Here is a 17,716-nt window from a genome sequence, read left to right as displayed (position 1 = left end):
TGGGGTTTTAGCTACATTTAGAAAAAAGAAGATGATGAATACAAAATTGAGATAACATGAACTGTGTATGGTTTATTTTTACATCTATTGAGTCTATGATGAAAAATTTCCAACACCCACTTTGAATTTCTTGAAGGTGAGAATCTTCAAGTCTCCAAGGTTTAGGTGACAAGTTTCCAAGAAGCTCCCAAAAACATAAAATAGAAGGGATGTCTAAAAATTACTTTTTCAAATTATGCAATTTGATACCAAGGAAAGATTTTAATAGGTATTTAGAGTTTTAAGTAAGTTTTGTTGCATAGGATAATTAGGCGTAGTTAGTGAGAATTGTTGATCAACTCGGTGATCAGTATATTTGTCATCTTCTTGTGTTATTCTTCAACATCATCACATTTTTCATTATTCTGTGACATAAAATTGCTTCGCAGACATCTTGGTGACACGTGGATTGCTCCTTTTAAAAGGAGATTTGATCCTTTCTTTTGGGGCTCTTGAATAAATGGTGAGACCTTTTGGCAACATATAAAAGGGGTTCGGCGATCCTCAAATCCTAATTTCTTTGTTCGTTAAGCTACTATTTCCCTATTTTCTTTATAGTGCCCATGTATTTTCTAAAAGTTTGAGATACATGAAACTGAATGTTTAAATTTTCTATAGAGGTAAAATATGCATTTGAGGATAGAAATTATCAAAATATAGTCATATATGACTTTTGATCATGGGCTCATCATTTGAGAGCATAATAATTGAATGAGTACTGCGTGGGAGGTTGTCATCTGGTTAAAGATCAATATATTCCCTATTAATTCTTCTAGAACCCTATCCTACGGGAAGGCATTTCGAAGGAGGAGTGTGAGAATCACCTTGGTTTATCCAACCTCATTGTTCTTCACCTTTCTTTGGTTATAAGGAGGGACATAATGATTCTTCTTCATACTCTGGACGTCCATCTATCTAGCATTTTTGGTTAACTTATCCATTTGAGTCAAAAGGGTTGCTAAGCTAAAGTCCCTTTCAATTCTTTGATTTGACTTTATCAGGTGGTCAAGATATTATGATACAACCACAAAGGGTTTTCATAGTATACCACTAGGGATAAGTTGTGTAGCCAACACACTGTTCCATTGTCCTGGACTCGTGTATAAGGATTTCACAAGACTACATCAGGATTTTCATTAGTTGGGCATTGAATCAACAATGCTTTAAACATCGACCACGACATATGATGTTGCTTAACCCCCAATATCTTGAAGGTTAGAATATTTTAGTGTACATCATCACCTTTAATGGATGAAAATCCATCTACCTACCTCATCTGTTTCATAATATCGACAAGGGAATTAAGCAAAACAGAGATAAAAATTAGGTAAAAAATATTCAAATAACACCACTCCCTGGCAGCGGCACCATTTTTAGTTGACGTATGAGGAAACATCATCAAATTCATAGTGTCGATGGTCGTTATTTAGTTATATAACCCAAAAAGGATTGGATCCAAATCCCATAAGGAATGGTTACAAGAATTAGCACGTAACTACAAATTATATCTTGCAAGTCATAGCTGAAAGACATTTACGAATGATAGCATAATAAATTCAAGAGGTGACACAAGCATAAATTTTAAAGGGGGTTTGTAAACACTTATAAACTAACAGAACAAAAATAGATATACGAATATAGAGACGAAGTTCTTGGGATGTGATAGGAAAATGGGAAATATGGATAATTGGGTACATGTTATTAATTGGAAATCGCTATAATTTCAGGCGACGTTAGACATAAGTGAGGATAAATTTTCCCTCAAGAAACTCACGCAAAATCAAATTTGTTTCTCTCGGACACCTATGAGCAGAAATTATACCTAGAAATTACCTAAACCCATTCACTCTCTCTCGCTCAATGTTTAGGAAAGGGCTTACGGTTCACTCTCTTGAGCATAAATGATGTTAACCCAATAACCACATGTTTTTGATTGTGTAGTTTTGGTCTTAAGACATATTTCTCGAGAATGATAAACACACAAGATGAAATCATCTTTGCAAGAAAAATCCTGTTAAGTTGATACATAACTACTAAAGTAAATCATATTTAAATAGTAAATTTACTATGAATTATAGAAACCCAACATTAAATTCAGCCCTTATACATATAATCACACCACAAGAATTGGGGTTTTAGATAGATATCGCAAACATATAGTAATCAACACAAAATAGTATTTCTATCAATTACTTATGGCAGAAAATATCTTGACACGGGTCTATGAAGAAGATTCTTCAATACCCACTTCCAAATCATGGAGCTGGAAACGTTAAAATCTTCACAGATCAAGAAAAATGTCTCACAAAAACTCGGAGAACAAAAATTGGAATTATCTCAATACACAAATTCTGAATTGCGAAAATCTGATACTAACGTATAAGTCTCAACGAGTGTTTATATTTTTTGAAATTTAAGCTACGAAGAACCACAGTGCAAAGTTAGTCGGGGTCACCAATCAACTCGATGATCTGCCCTTTGGTGTATTCCATCGTCGTCTTTCCTCAGCCTTCAACATCTTTGCGTTCCGAATCATTCGGCAATGTAGCACGACTTCACAAAATTTGTTGCTGAAATGCGACTGCTCCATTTCATAGTCGACTTGATGCTTTCAGTCTTTTCTTAGCATAGTGGAGTATTAGGTGACAATAAGGCCATTTCTGCAACTCACCTAATGTATTAGGCGATCCTCAGGTCATCTTCTCTTCATTACTTCAAAGTCTTTTTCCTTATTTCTCAATGGTCTATGCATTATCTTTAAATCTAAAGACCTGAAACATAAAGTTTGTTAATTAGTTATTGTGCCAAATTATGCAATTAAAGGCACTAAATCTACAAAAATGTGTCCCTCAATAAGTACAAATTGTGGACTCATAAGCGACGTTATATTAAAACATAATTTTATTCAACCAAATGACAACCTCCCATGTTTTCTCATTAAGTTTTTAGGATCCTAAATAAATGCACTGTTGAAACAAATCTACTAAAATTGAAATAGGGGTTACTTGATGAAAGAGAGACAAACCCCATTAGAAGAGAACGATTAGGAATTTGCATATTGTCGCAACGTTAACTAAAGCACTTAATGGGATAATGCCAAAGACCAGCTATTTCTTTAACTTTATTATAGGTTGAAGTGTAGGTGAATGTGTGGAAAGTTACAAAAAAGATGCATGTTGACAACAGAATGGTCCAGTTGGTGCATCGCTAAATATGTGTGCGACCCCGACCTATATCGTTGTTGGGCTCATGAAAACTTTATATAGAAGTTTGTAAAAAATGGCACATCCTTGATATTATTGGTGTGTAGCCTATTTTATTGGCAAATATGATCTTGTCCGGCATTAGGACCTATGCATCAACTAGATGTCGATTAAGCTCGGTGAGGTAAATAATTACTCGGCACATCATAGAGTACATAACCAAGCATGACTTAAGTCTCCTAATAATCACGGAGTGGGGGATTTATTAAGGATCCAAAGGGTTAAAATCCAAACTATTCACTTTCAACTCTCACGATCTATTAATTTTTGGAAGTTTCTTCATTTAGTAATTTATTATCACATTATATCCAATAATTAGAGCTCGAATTTGGATTACATTGTGTTTTAACATATCAATTTATTTTAATTGGAACAAAAGGTCAGTCCTATAAAATCAAAGTTTGTTCTATCGACTTTGACCTCGATGCAAGTGATTGTATTTTGATGGTGTTGTTTGGCCTGTCTGATTTAATTAATTTGTAGATTGCCTAGTAATAACTTGATGAGCATGCGTATACAATTTTATTTGATTGAGTTCCATATTCTTGTTCTTTCAACAAATTCAAAATAATTGGGTTTTTGCTTGCATATTTGTTAAGAACCGGGAAAATCTTTGTATTCCAAATTGTAGGGTGAAATATGTCCTGTTAAAATTTTATAAGTGGATACTATAATTTAGATATCGAGGGTATAACGGTTCAACTTATAATGATGGGTGGTGATTACGCATGTCATATTGTTCGGCACTGGGTCTAGCTCGCCAAATTATTTGAAGGTTCGCCTAATGCCTATATCTCGCCGTTAATTTCTTGTTGTATGTGTTGTTAGTCTTTGTAATTTTTTTGAGAAACCTAAGGATATAAAAATAACTCAGAGACCCGCCAAAATTATTTTAATAACTGTTTTTACCACCCCACTAATATATTTTTTAACTGTAACAATCGAAGTGTTATATCATTTTCACCAAAGGTGGTAGCGAATCGCCAAAGTGGAATTTTATTCTGCCTTCTTGCGTTAAAATTCATGAAAATCTATTTGGTGAACCCTTTTGAGCTCGCGGTATTAACATTTCAACCCGCCCAGTAGATTGGTGAATTCGTCTACAATTGTTTTACAATGGATGTGATTATGTTTTCTCTAACATTTTTCCAATGTTTGCAGATATGTTTAACCTAAAGTACTCAGAAGACACATGACACCCCGAGAGAAGGAAAAGTTTATCTCAATTAATGTGGATGCAGCTGTATCAGGGGATAAAATAACTAAACTTTTCAAATTTAGTGGGAAAATAGGGCAAATCAAAAGCACGTGCATCACGGGAGGAAATTAATAGTGACAACATATAAACTACACTTCTCACCACATCCAAAAGTGAGGGTGAGCAAGAAGAACCTCAGATTCAAGATTCATACGATGATATGGTTATAGTAGCACAGTGGATAGAATTACGCTAAACAATGATGAATGATCAATCTAGGACAAGAAACTCTCAACCAACAACTTCTCCTTCTAAAGATAGAGAATAAGTAGATGTGTTTACACAACAAATTCGCCCCCCCCCCCATCCCCTTAAATCAATGACAAATGAATTATTGAGGGTTTAAGGGCAATCCTTAAGAAGAAACGTCTATCCAAAAATGAGGTCATCAACAGGTACATGGATATATTTGATTGATTGAGGATTAAAAATTCCTAATTTTTACGAAATTATGTGGTTCTTATTTTAAAAACTTCGTTATAGAATTCTAAAGTGCATTTATACCCTTGAGGAAGCAAAAAGAAATGTCTTCTAAAGCTTTTTACTATGTGGTTGACAGATGATTGAAGATAAATTATGATAGCTTTACTATAAATACAATCTTAGGAATGCCTGCATGTATTAACGATCAGCGCAAGTACCTGATCAGAACAAAAAAACTAGAAAATTTGAAGATGAGGTTAGCCCCACTTATCTTAATTGATTCTCGGAAATGGTTTGTAGAAGGTGTCCCAATTTAAAAGAAGAAACTTAACATAGTTGTATTGTAAGATTCTTGTTTGGCATTATCAACTGAACTATTATCAAATCCCAAAATGACTCGATCATTCGCCTTGCCACGGCAGACTGTCCGGGTTGCATCATGGAGGAGACCAAGATAAATAAGGGTATAACTATAGCACAAAAAATAGTTATGCGGGAAAGGAAGAAACATACCTCACTTCCCGTTCTGGTATTGGTCACTGAGTTTTTAATATATGCTCGTGTACCTAGAAATGTGAACAAATATGTCAAAAGAATGGATGGAATTATCGTCTAGTGATACTCAAAATATCGAACTTTAGTGTGTCAAGGATTAGGTAGAGACTAAGTAGACGAAAACAACTATGTTCCCCTCCAAATTTGAGGATACACACTCCATACCTATACAGTCTCCTGGAATCCTATTAGCCAAGCTTGATTACTTCGGATGGGACAACATACCTATAATGTGGATTGTTGGACTTCTAGACTCGAGTTCTCCATTCACAGAATGTTTCAGAGTGTCCCAAAAAATGCCATAACACACCTGAGGAGAGAATAGAGGAGTGTGAGTGTAACCAAGGGATAATGTAGAGGCGAAGACCTTGGGAGACATTATAGATATGTTGCAAAATGATGTGAATCAAGCTTAAGTACACCGATATTCACATGGTGATTGGGATGGTGCAGATCCCTGATATTCCGGATATACCTCTATCTACCACTCTAGACAAGGTTAGAGTTCTGTAGAGAGCTAATCTTGATTTTGAGATAGTGACTGATGAGTGGATGCTTGAGATGCGTGTAAGAGGTTCATATGGAGATCTTTATACGAATAAGGAGATCATGGTTGGTGTTTCTACAAATTCTTCCCTAGGAGGTACACGTTTTTATGTCCGTAGCAAAGCTAGTATTTCTGAGAAGACTCCAAGCGGTATGGCCCAAGTTGCGGCTAACAAATTAGACATGATATGTTGATAGATCGAGCAAATGCTTAGGCATGATACCATTTTTATCTCCCTCTATGTCTCACATTCTGGTTATTTTTATGTAATGTGCATTTAAGGAAAAATACTTTTGTTGTGGTGGGTTGAGGATCACCTTTTATGTTAATATTGTTGCTCGTGTTTTGTGTAAACATTTTGGTTATTATGCTTTAAAATTGTGTTTTATAGTGCTTATTGTGGGTATTTGAGGTTATGGATCCTTTTCATTTAATTTAAATTTAATTTAACTTACCTCTTCAATGTATTTTAATGTTGTTGTTCCATAGATATTTGAGTCTCGATTTTATTAAATTCTGATGACTTGAATAAATATCATAATCAAACAAACTTGAACATGCTACAAAAATAAGAACAATTGAACTTGCATTGACAATATATATACTTTTGCTTGTCGTTATGATTGGCCAACTACAAATCTATGTTTTTCTGATTAACATTAAACAATAGAAAAACTGTGGAGTCTTGTTGAACTTTGGTGTCGGTGTCTTCTATGATGACATTATCCTGATCCATTTATGATTGCACAAAGAATTCTTGTCGTTGTTTCGGTTAAAAATGTGATGTGATCTCACGGGATGATCTTTTGAACATTTGAAAAAGTCTGTACCAATTTGAGATATAACACTTTTGTGGTCTACCTTCTAAGTGTATGAACTTCTTTATGGTCTACCTTATATTTCTTTACAATAAATTTTATGACACAATAAGCTATCTTATTCCACTACCTTTAATACTCGTTATTTGTTATTGATTGAATAGACAACTTAGGCAAAATTTTATGTTGTGGGTGTGGTTAAAAGAGAAGGCACATCAAGAAGTGCAAGAAAAGTCTCCATTACCCATGGTGTTAAGAAAAATTTAACCCTCCGTAGAAAAAAAAAAGAAGAAAGAATGAAAGATAAAGAAACAAATAAGAATGTATAAGAAAATTGTGAAATATAGTCATGGGATTTTCCGAACAACCCATTAGAAAATGAATAATGGAATGACTTAGGAGCATAAAATAATAAAAGGAAAGAAGGTGTTTTGAGCATCAAAATTTATAAGGATAAATTTCATTGAATCTAAATTACAATTTATTTACACTTAGCCTTATTATTAGCCTTGAAAAGAACATTTTCATCGCTAGTTAACTGAAACGAAGATTGATTGTAGAATACAAGCAAACCTCTAGGTTAATTTATGCATTGTATACATCTTAGTCCGTGTGAGAGTTGTGTTTGAATCTAAACATTAAATTGTGAACTATTGTTTGTGAAAATAAAATCATTCTTTGTGTGACTACATTTCATCAATTTTGTTAAGCTTAACTTGCATATAAAGCAAGTATAATGATCTTCAATACCTTTGATACTAGTGTGTATCACTAGTTCAGTCATTGAGTCCACATTAATCGATGCATGAGGAAGTTGAGTCTTCTTGTGTACATTGATGATTAAGTTTTATGTAGCACTATTTGAGACATCCTTTTGAAAGTCTTAACTTAATGTTTAATTGTGGACAAGAGAAACATTAAGATAGGGGTATTGATAAGTACACGATTTGGACATATTTAGGACTATATTTTGATAGATTTAGTGACCTCAAGAGCTTATTTTGTCTAGATAACTAATGAAATATCTTAAGTTTCAGGCATTTAGACTTTGAGAAAAAGCATGGTCACCTTTGAGTAAAAACGAACAAGGCTGCTGAAAAAAATGATATAAAGAAGGCGTGAAGATTGTCTAATCCATTAGGTTTGCAGCCTTATGGACTTAATCTGGCCTAACGTTCAATAGGGCTAAGTCCTAAAAGAAGGAATCAATTTGGTGGTTTAAAGGACAAGTCGGCGTGTTGCCGAGAAGCACTACGATGTATGATGATGAACTTACCAAGCATGAATCGCCTAGTTGATCAGCGATCCCTAATAACTTCATTGAGTGGTCCTTCACAGAACAACATTTTGAAACTCTAAATATCCATTAATAGTTTCTATCTATGTATAAAATTTTTATCTTTGAATAGTAATTATTTAGACTTTGTCTATATTGGTAATTATATGACTTTTTGGTATACTTTATTCTTAGTCCTTGAAGATTTTAAGGTTCAAACTTCAAGAAATTTTAAATGGATCTTGAAGAATCATCATGCTTAGCTGGTGTAAAGATATTTTTTAGCGTACCCATTTTATGAAGATATCTTGTAGCATTAATATAAATCTCTTTACTATGTGTAGCTAAATCCCAATTCTTGTGGACTGGTTATATGAATATGAGTATAATGTACGGTCAGGTCTTGCTAATTAGCAGTTATTTTGTTGTTTAAATGTTATTTCTTTTAGTAGTTGTGTTTGAACTTAATGAAATTGTAGTTGCAAATGTGATTTTATTTTCGTGTTTTGGTCTTGGTTGAGAGAGAAATATTTACACTAAAATTTCTAAATGGATACTAGTTTGTTATTTGCTCGTTGTTCGTTCGGTTAGAAGGAGTGAATCCTAATTCATTTCCCACACATTCATCTCGAGAGAGTAAATTGTCCATGGAAAAGGTTGGTCATAATAGTAGTGCCTCAGTTATCGAGCGTAATCGAATTGATTCCAAGTATGTTGCTCGAGGGAGAATTTACCCCCAATAAATTCTAGCTTAGTCACAAATATGGATTTAGTTACTAGTAATAATATGTACATGGTTGATTTTTTATGATCTTTTTTTCTATCACATGTCAAAAATCTATCTTCTTATTTTTGTCGCTTTTTTTTAGCTCCTAACATTTCCGGAAACTCCCCATTGTTAATTCATACTTTGTTCACCCCCGTTTGATTTATTCCATTTTTAATAGATATTTCATTTATCTATGACTAGTATGAAATAATTTATACTTCACTATTAATTCTCAAAGAACCTCTCCCTTGGGAATCGATCCCAACCCTTTGTTGGGTAATATGTCGTGGTTTCACGATATTTTTATGTCTTTTTCCTTAAGATAAGTATGTGTCCAAAAGCCCTTTTGTATTGATTTTTATGTAGGTTTCTCCTTATTTGCAGGAAATATGTCCCAAGATGAACACGGAAGTTTTTGAGAAAAGAAATGAAGAAGAGACAACTTACAGAGCTTATGAAGGTCCATGGATCCTGTGACGGTCCGTAGGTGGCATCGTAGTGAAGCTGCTGAAGGAAGATGGGGATGTCTGACTTAGTGTGGGATGACGGAAGTCCGCGACAAACCGTCATAGCCACGATGGTCCGTCCTGCTGGTTTATCGCAATGATCAGAGTGTAATCCCAGTACCCAAATTCCAAGAAGTTAATGTATTATGGAACGGAGACCCTCGAAGGACCGTCATGCTTGGAACGGTCTGTCATACCTGTTCCTCGAGGGTAATGAAGAAAGCAGCAGAAGAATTTGTTATGTATGGGATGATAGAGGCCATGACGGCCCGTCGTGACAACGACGGTCCGTCACAATGTCCGTGGACCCAGCCGCATTGTGACAGATTTTCAGTTATTAGTATCCTTCTTTTATTACGTTTTTTTTATTAGAAATAGTTTGAAAAACCTCGTTTTGGGGGTTAGAATCTTTGATGGTAGTCTCTTTGATAGTAGAGTCTTTGATATTAGACTTTTTGATGGTTAGACTTTTTGATAGCCTTTAGTTCTCTTGTTCAAATATTGACGGATTAATTTAAGTAATTGATACACTTTTTCTGTAATTGATTGTTTGTGCTTTTTTTTATTAATCAAGTAAATTTCTGGATTTTATTCTTTCTCATCAAAGTAAGTGCATGAATTCTTATATTAAATATATGAATAGTGTGATTATGATCATGGATAACTAAACTTCATAACTAGGGTTGTAGGAACCATGGGTTAAGAATTATGTAAGAACTAACTAAAATAGCAATTCTAGAATAGTGTCCTTCATGTTTTGATAATACTTTCGTTTAGAAGTCTTTTAAACGTATGGGCTGCTTTAGAACTCTCCTTAATGCTACTTGCCGGACCAAGGAGATAGATAATAGGAAAGGAATTATCAACATAGATTTAGTGTATACTATCTAATAGGCTAGTGTTGATTGGTATGAGGTAATAACTTAGTCAAATATCGAATAAAATGCTTAATATGTGGTAAAGGTTGTTGCCGGAGCAAGGTGCGGAGTGAAATTTTCTAGATGCCGGACCAAGGATTTGAATATACGTAACTTATCACTTTACATGCAAGGTACTAGGAAAGAATGGTTATAGTTAGAATTATCAAGTTAGGAACCTGTGGGGAACACATAAGCCCTACTTACTTTTATTAATTGATTAAGCTCTAAGATTCGAATCTGTGAGTTGTTTACTTTAATCGAGTTAATTACTTTCATCAATTTAGAAATAAAAACCCCCTTTACTGTCTTTTTGTTCTAGGAAAATAATTGACTAAATAATATTGATAATATAATAAAGTTAAGTCTGAACTATTTTCTCGTGGGAACGATCCAAACCTCATTAGTTGGGTTCCTTACTTGTTACGAACCCTTTACTTCATATTTGAAAAAGTAAGTTTAAGTGTATCATTGGGTTATACTTAACAGTAATTAAGGCTTAGAACAAGGTGAAGTGTTTTTGACAACTTTACTAGTGTCACTATTAAACATGATCTACCTTACCCAAACAACTATGCAATCAACCGACTTAAATGCAAGTTTGTGCTTCTTTCCTTTATGGTAGCAAGGATCCACAAGCAGCATAGAACCCCATAACCCAATTAGGAATGTAAAGACAAAAAACATTTGTTAAGACTGGAAGTTGTGCATCGTTATAAAATTCATTATATGTCTGTGCTTTTCAATAACTCCACCAGTGGACATACGCTTCTCCTAAATGGTCCTCAGACCCTCAATGTTTAGAATATTCGTAGACTTGGGAGGAGGACCTTGTACTTGTTGTGATAAGACCACAACTTGTTCTGGAGAGGGAGGAGATCTATTGGTGGCCTGAGATGTCCTGATCCTAGATGAATCATTAATCCAGTTAGGTCACAACTGTAATCTCTGTGTTCCTATTGACTCATTCTCCTCTAGGTCAAAAGTAGAAGCCTAATGCTACTTGTACTTACCATCACTCTCCGATTTTATGAGGTAAGTTGCATGTCAATATCATATTTATGATCCAGTAAAGCAGGTGCCTTTTGTTTGACTTTTGCTAGGCAGCATGTCCTTATAAACAATCATTTATCTAGCCATGTCTGCGAAACATAGACAAAATTTTTTGAACAATTCAAGAAAAAATGTAGAAGAGAAGAGTTGGTGAAACACTTGTTGAAGAGTTTGGTGAGTCGCTTAATCTCGTTGCCAAGCAAGATGAGTCTCACCGAAAGAATTGTCACAAAAGTCCAAGAAAAAAAAGCTTCTAAGCGATGCAAAGGGACATTCAGCGTATCGTCGACAACATTATGTGATCAAAGCTTAGCCGGCCAAAAGTTACAGTTCATCTATGACATAGCAGCGCAGACAAAAACAACATTCAGTGACTCACCTAGAGAATTCGGAAAACACACACGACTCACCGGAAGTTACTGAACTAAACTTCACATTTCGCACGATTTTAAAGCTGATAAGGGGAACTTCGGTGAATTTCTATGTTTTTTGAGCTTGCCAAACAACCCACCGTGCCAAATTTCAACCCATGTTGTAGAATTTAACCGTACAACCCCCGATATTTAAATGAAAATATGCACCCATAAAATTAAATTAAGACCCATTACACCCATAACCCCGAGATACTTAGAGTTCTCCCGGTGGCGAAATTTAGTCATTTGATGACTTTTCCCCATCGGAAGGACATGAACCACTATATAATTTGGAAAATAACACCATTTGACACAAATGTGGGTCAGTTACTTCACCCAACTCAACCAAAAAAAACTCAAGCAAAACTCCTAGATTTTACTAAAGTTATGAACATGAAGAACTCAAAAAATCAACGAGATAAGGATTACTACCAATATATTCAATTTAAAACAAGCACACACATATTCATATATGATTAGAGAATCCCTTCACACACAAGAGACAAATATACTAGCAAATGAGTCAAAATCCCAAAATAGATGTTCGAGGTTTGGAAAACCAACCTTTTATGAATTATAAATACTTTGTAACATTACGCAGCAAAGTAATAGACTCCAAACACAAAAACGATGAATAAAATACACTAAAATACTCAATATGGGAAATATTTTGCGGACGTGAGTTTGGAATGTTCTAAAGTGAGGGAAAGTTAAAGACTATTAAATTTTAAACTTTTGACTTTTAAAAGTTTTCAAGTTCTACCTCATTCGGCGACATAAGTTTTGCTTGCCAACTCCACTCGGAGGCACACCGAGTGGGCACTTACCTCACTATGTTTTACAAAACTCCAGTTACTTTGGGGGTCAGGCAGACTAAATCCTATTTGTTGACCAGATCAGCTATGCTCCAAGTAGCTACTGGGCTCATGAAGTTTTACGGACTCTACTCTAAAGATGTCTTGGGTCAACTAATGATTAATGTCGAGCAAGACGACCTATTCACCGCCAACTAGACTTTTGGATCGCCAACTAGTACTTCTCAAACACATACCACACTTTTACCTACAAAATCAAAACTTTATAAAATAAAACTACATTTAAGAAATTTGACTTTCCTACCAAGAAGTTCCTTAATAAATATTGCAGCACGACGCATGTCCTTGCTCAAACATCACTCTTGGGGTTAGCCAAAGTATTACTAGACAACCCTATTTGGTGTCTTGGGTTTAGATGATATGAGATATGACCCATTTATGTCTCTACTTCTTGATCGAGGCAAAATGAGAGGTCATCGCCTTTGTAAGGGTTGACTCATCTTCTTTTATTTCTTTTAAAATCCTATCCAACCCCTAATCCATGCTAAGGATATGAGAAATTCCGACTCCTTTATATTTTGACACTCAAAGGGAGGCACATACCTATAATTCTCCCTATCCTTCATACCATAATCTAAGTTCAAACCATGCCCCCCCCTCCCGGCTTGGTTTGATAGTTAATTCGTCTATTTGTTGTACAAAGACTAAAACTTGGTATCATCAGGATTATCACACCATTGAAATTTTTAGCACCAACTCCCATGACATTTATGAACAAACTGTTTTATTGAGCGATGATAGTTGTCCCTCTCTTGATCTTTATACATCTTCTCTATTATAAAGTTAAACCAAATAGGGGAAACCTGTTTGCGGGTGTAAAAAGCCTGATTAATTGTGGATATGCAATTTAAGAATTGAGATGGTATCACATAACGTGTTTTCATCAAACCTTCGAGAGAAATTTTGTCGGAGAACTTTTGTTTACTGAATCAAGACATCAGTAAAAATGTTGCAGTAACAAGTTCTCACACAGACCATGAATATGGAAATGGAGCACCATGTTTTTGAATCATAACCAAGTTCCATGAATTGTCTTTCTCTCCACATGCTAGAAGATCTGAATGTTGTTTTGAAGGGTAATCATCTTCAATGGAGGGAAAATTGCACTTTAAATGTGATGATAAGATCCTCCTACAATGATTCACATGGAAATTCATCAATCCACTTATGTGCTTCTCCCATTAAAGAGAGTGGGAAAAATCTCAACCTGACTAGCTCTTGGGATATTTTCTTGAAGGATAACAGTCTACAAACACGTATGAATATTTTCATATGCTCATGGGTATCCTCATGAGAAAAACTACCAAACATCTCTGTCAATTGCAAGAGGTGCAACATAGTACTTATGATATGTAGCACAGCCCTCCTTCCGAAAGGAGTCTATCAAACTTCACCAATTTGAACCATAAGGTTGGGGTCATTAAAATTATGATCCTTGACATGGTTGAGGTTTCTGATGTCATCTTTATGGCCTACTTGTCTACAATTGCTTTAATTCAGACATAAACTTCCTGTTTCAAATAAAAAAAAGAAAAATGAAACTAAAATTAATCAAGTTCAACTTTTCTTAAAAAGAACAACATCAAACTTACCAAAAGATTCTCACTCAACAAAACTCCCAGCAGCACCGCCGTATTCATTTAATAACTCTATTTAAGATACATAATCCAGCTCTAAATCTCAACAGTCGCTAGTCGGCAGATAACCCAAGTGAATGAGTTGGGGTCAAATCCAACGAGAAGTGGTATGTGCTTAAGTTTCAATAGACTAGTGTGAATATGTTAAAGTCAATCATAAGAATAGATATTTACTAATAAAAACATGATTTAAATTAAGGGGTGATAGGAGTGTAAAATAAAGGGGGTTTCAGTTTATACTATCTGTTACGAAAAAAGCAAAAAACATAAAATTAACAATATCAAGATGGGTTACTGGGATGTGACTGGATTATAGGCTAATTTAGACATATGGGTGATTGAAACTGTTAGTAAATAAATGTAAATCAAGAAGCTATACTTAAGGGGAGATACTCTTTCTGTCAAATAATATACTCCAAATCAAGTTGGTTTTACTGAAACACCAAGAAGCAACAGTAACGAACAAAGTAGACTTTAGTCCACTGACTCGCTCAAGTTGAATATGGTTAAAAGACTTTAGGTTTCACTCTCTCAAGCTGAATACATGAAAACCCAATACTCAAAGACCGTCAATTAAGAAATATTTGTCTTAAAACCACTATCTCGAGCATGACAAAACACTAAGGTAGAGTTTCATTTAAAACTACAACTGCTTAAAAAAACCACAATTACTATTGAAATCACTTTCACATGGCATTTACACTAACAGGTAACAATACCCAAAAGCTAAATCAACCCATAATCAAACAAGCACACACCAGGAACTGAGGATTTAACAGGATTTCATTTAAAGATAAGAATAATTACAAAATTGTGTTTCCATAAACTAGGTAAGACTAATTTGATCTTTACAAAGATCGAAATCGGAAAGTCTTAAAGATCAACTATCGATTTATCAAAAATGAAAAACTTTAATTGCTTAATGCTAAGAAATATACCTTCTTGTTAAATAGTATTCTGTCTCGACAATTTCTATAAAACTCTAAGTTAGATATATAATAGACTTATAGCTTGATAGATACAAATGTTTAAAAAAATATTTATATTTGCAAAAAATATGTTGCGAATGACACTTTTTCAAAGTAAGTAAGGATCAAGGATCAGCTTTTTCTTTGGCGTTCAACATCCTACAGTTATGTTACTTCTGATGATCGTATAATTGTACCGTGAAATCATTCTGTGACACACCGACTTCTCCTTTTTCTTGCAAAACTTATTTTCTTCTTCATGACTTTGCGTGGTAGAAATTTGGGCAAGGTAAAATCCACTCGATGACTCACCTTATGGATAAAGCAATTAATATGACTTGTTATTTTCATTCTCTCAGTTTTCTTGTTCATTTTTTCTCGTTAGTGTCTATGCTTTATTTCTCACTTCAAATACCTTGAAATGAACGGTCATGCATTAGTCAGTGGCAAAAAATAAAGCTTTTGAGGATACTAAATCTATAAAAATAAATCCCTAAATGAGTCCGAATCGTGGACACATCATCTTTCCAGTTATCTTTCTCTAGACTCCTCTACAAAACCTTTACTGAAGTGACTTATTTCTTTCTTAGCCTACAAACTTAACGGTAAAAAATTTCATCTTGCATTTCCTCATGAATGACACTATCCTTCAGAAATATTCTCTAAAAGAATTAATGATGATGGATAACATACACACTTATCAACAATGAAATGTGAAAAACTGGATGAACCATTTCTAGTTGTAGGGGTAACGGTAACTAATATGCAAAATTACCAACCTATTAAGGATAGTGTAAGGACGTACATATAAAGGTACGAGCTTCCCTTTCCTATAAAATCTCATTCCCCCCCCCTTCATAGAAGACACCTTCAGGAAAACCGAATAATAAATTTCAAACTCTAAGTCCCTTCTTCTTTGATTATGTATAGGATTTATAACTACATTAGGAAATATTTAGTCTATACATGATGAGATGATATTTCTACATAACTTCATGAACTAAATCCCACCAAATAAAATGTCCATAATAATATATAATGCCTCAGATGGATCCATCTAAATACTTGAATGGTTATTATTATTATTGGCGAACTTTATTAGAGGTACGTAATTAACAAAACTAACCTTGAAATCAATTACCTAAGCTCTCAACATTTCCTCTACGATTTGATGGTTTGCTTTACCTAACCATCTATATGCGCATGAAATATTAAACTAATATTTTTCTTTATACCAAGACCTATATAAAAATATTTTTAGAAATGACAGGTAAATCGAGGATCTCTATCTTTTATATTACACATGAGAACTCTATGAAATCAAACTATTATATGCATTTAAAGTTTGTCGTAGTCTTCCGCTCACTCTAAAGCCTTTTCATGCATGAAATGAGTGAGCTTAGGGATTCTTTCTAATATCACCCATGTGGATTCATGTTGTCTACGAGTATGAGGTAAAACCATAATAATATCTATATTTACAACTTTCCACTTCCATGTAGGTTATCTCCTGAGTCATGCATCCTTGTTTTTGATGTTATACCATAACATGTTGACAATAAGAATACTTTGCCATAAAATATGCTATGTCCCTCTTCATGAAGTTCTACCAAAATACTTCTCATGGATCATTGTATGACTTACCTGCGAACGATGAATGGGATACCAATAGTTAGGAACATATAAACAACCTTTAAATGAAGCACATAGTGTCTCTCTTTGGAGAAAACATCAATTTTTTTGATGAATTTATAAAACCAAGGAAATTTATATGACCTAGAATAGAGAGACTGATATTAAATAATGATTCTTATGGACTCTAAATAAGTTTAATTACCTCAATTTGAAAGTATAAGAGCCAAAACATTAAGGGAAGACCACGACGTCAGGTGAACTAATAACCTAAATTGTGGTGTTAGTGGTTGTAGGATTGTAAAAAAGGGGTATATAAGGCGTTAATCATGATAGGAGATGAAGGGATTAGACATAGGTGCCTAAGAGGCGTTTATAAGCTCAAACTTACTTCTCAAATAAGAAGTAAAGCGGTCGTGTCAAGTAAATAACCAAACTAGTGATGTTGGAATCGTTCCCACAAGAAAAATAGTTTAGACTTAACTTCAATCTATTATTACTATTTTTCAGTCAATTACTTCCTTGGAAAGCAACAATGATAACGGGGGGGTTTTTCTATTACTAAATAAATGAAAATACCTAGCAAAATTTAAAGAGACACTTAACAGCTTCGAATGTTGGAGTTTAATCAATTAATGAAAGTAACTAGGTTTTACGTGTTCCCCACAGGTTCATAACTTGATAAGTCTAACAATAAAAATTCTTTCCTAGTATCTTGCATGCAAAGTGATAAGTTATATATTTCTAAATCCTTGGTCCGGCATCAA

This window comes from Solanum lycopersicum, chromosome 3, assembly GCF_036512215.1.
Source record: "Solanum lycopersicum chromosome 3, SLM_r2.1".
In the NCBI taxonomy this organism is placed as follows: Eukaryota; Viridiplantae; Streptophyta; class Magnoliopsida; order Solanales; family Solanaceae; genus Solanum; species Solanum lycopersicum.
This window is presented reverse-complemented; position numbering follows the sequence as displayed.